The sequence below is a fragment of the Apium graveolens genome, unplaced genomic scaffold, assembly GCF_009905375.1.
Source record: "Apium graveolens cultivar Ventura unplaced genomic scaffold, ASM990537v1 ctg6744, whole genome shotgun sequence".
Lineage (NCBI taxonomy): Eukaryota > Viridiplantae > Streptophyta > Magnoliopsida > Apiales > Apiaceae > Apium > Apium graveolens.
The window spans coordinates 15,726-18,201 of NW_027419746.1; the positions used below are offsets into that span (position 1 = coordinate 15,726).

At 32.1% G+C, this 2,476-nt stretch overlaps 1 long non-coding RNA gene across 1 annotated transcript; it reads right to left on the bottom strand.

Moving 5' to 3' along the window:
* Positions 1-1,480: 1,480 nt before the first annotated feature.
* LOC141703555 (uncharacterized) lies at positions 1,481-1,855 on the bottom strand. Its single transcript, XR_012567600.1, has 3 exons — positions 1,807-1,855; positions 1,641-1,724; positions 1,481-1,569 (listed from the first exon to the last, which is right to left on the bottom strand). It is a non-coding gene; the product is annotated as an uncharacterized LOC141703555 (long non-coding RNA).
* Between the last annotated feature and the right edge of the window lie 621 nt (positions 1,856-2,476).

Consider the following 2,476-nt stretch of genomic DNA (forward strand, 5'->3'; position numbering starts at 1 on the left):
GCAGGTTATTAATTAATATATAATAATTCAATTATTACATATCCTACATAACTACCAACACTTACACACTCCCATCATAGATAAAACTCTACTAATACAAATCTTAGCAGAAACCCTCCATATTTGGCATGTTATTAATTAATATATAATAATTGAATTAAGTTACTATTATCAACCTCTTCACTATATTTCTTATATTTACTTTGTGGGAGATATGTCTACATAGTTGTTGTTCATAAAAAAAATAAGGAGTACACTTGCTAAATAAGTGGGGATATATAAATTGTACAACTATACCAATTAAAGGGAAAATGAAAAGAAATTCAAATTGAGTAAACTCATCTTGAGAATATATATGCCTTCTATAAGATTATAACAACTAAAAATTATTAAATGAAGTTTTTACCACGAAAAAATTAAAGATTTTAAGAAAATAAAAGGTTTGTTATTAAATTTTTGAATCTCTTAAGATAGAATAAAACAAATTAATTTTCAATCACAAAGAACACAAAAGGCCATTATAGTTGAAAGATAAATAAATTGAAATAAAAAAAATTAAATATATAAAAAATAAACCATTTAACCCTTGATTAGGTAGCCCGTGCATAACAGGGTTACAGGCTAGTAATAATTATTTCATATATAAACGAAATATACATTGCTCTAGGACTGGTACTTGGGATTTGGAGTTCTAACCCTAGCTGAACGTCGCAGCTCTCTGGACCATTGCCGAGTTGGAAGAATTCCTAACACACCTCTGCTCTTTGACTGCCACATTTTCTTCCACCATATCATTTTTATTTGATCTCTTTTTCTGAGGCCTTCCTGGGGTGTAATCTTCAGTACTTGAGTAGCACCGTAACCCTTAACTAGTGTATCAGTGTTTTAATGTTGCATCTCTCAATGCTTGATTATCCTATATTGAACAAGATACAAACCACATCAACAACTTCATTGAAAAAACATAAATAAAGAAAAGAGAAATTTGTACTATCCCATTGATCCAAAATATAGGGAATTTGACATTTTCACACATATCAATATTTGAATGTATATTTTTTTTCTTTTGCTAAATTAATGTTTTTAAATTTTAATTCAGAAAAAAAGATGAAAATGTGAAATCTAACTATATTTTCAAATCTGCTAAAGATAAGTGAAAAAAGTCAAATGCCTGACAATGGGCCAGAGAGAGGGGTACTAGATAGTAATAATAACAATATAAGTTTAGTAGACATTGCTAGCTTCTAGCTTCTTGTACCTTTCTTAAAAATCCAGTCAGATCTGCGATAACATGCTCTAGGACACAGGATAGGTCTAGGTGCATTGGAGAAGCAGCAATCAGTGAGAAGACCTGGAAAATAAACCAGATATTTAAAAATTAAACAAGAGAAACAACATGAGATATAAACATATATATTTAGTTATGCACCTTTACAGCTGCAAGTCGAGTTATCTCATTTCCCATCCGATTGCAAGAATAGTCAGGCAGGCAGGTAATTCTGCTCCAAGATTATCACCAAATGTACAAACAACAAGACCTATGCTGGAAATAGCACATTCTTTGACCTCCTGAAAAAAGACACGGTAAAAAAAATTGCACAATGACCTTCTACAAAGGTACGGCTAGAGAATTAACTAACCTGATACTGATCTTGATTCACTAAACATTCCATGATTGCATTATAGATTGGATAAATACATGGCTTGTAATCAAAATTGTACCCCTGAACAGAGAACGAGTTCCTTACATTTTAGAATTTGCACCATAATATCACACATAACTACGAACAAGGTGAGGAATTGGACCTGGGTCTTTGGACGGACAACACGAACAATCTCATCACTTACTCTTAATGCTTCAGCGGTAACTTTGTAATAACTGTCACGGACAGCTAATAAAATAGGACGAGAAATATCCTGTAACAGAAAAGAAGATGAAAGGAGGAAGGGAAAATATCTGACCAAGCAAACAGCTAGGAAAACACGTCACTGCAGTAACGTGTTTCTTTTATGTATAATTGATGAAGAGATATGATCTTGACATTAGATTAGCTTAGCTTTAGAAGATGATTATGCATGCATGTTCTATGTAACTGTGACATTATCACATCATTTTATTTAGTGTGGACAACCAGCTTTATAATTACAATAAAAATATAAATTTACTTAAAAAGTGCATCATTTTATGTTGAGGGGGTCCAAATCTTAGGGCCCACCCTGATTACATGCATAATATTGCAGGAATTATGACGTAACCTTCATTCTATAAATGTAATTCTTGCACTAAATGATAGAAATGGAAAATATACAGCATAAATGACTTTTATGTAACCACAGCCCACCCTTCTCAAACAGACATGTTCCCCCAGATAATTGATAAAGATGACAAGTTTCAGAAATTTCTAGTCCTAACACTACTAGAAAAAGTAGAAAGACATCGCCTATTTTACATCGGTTGCTTATTTCAACGATGTAA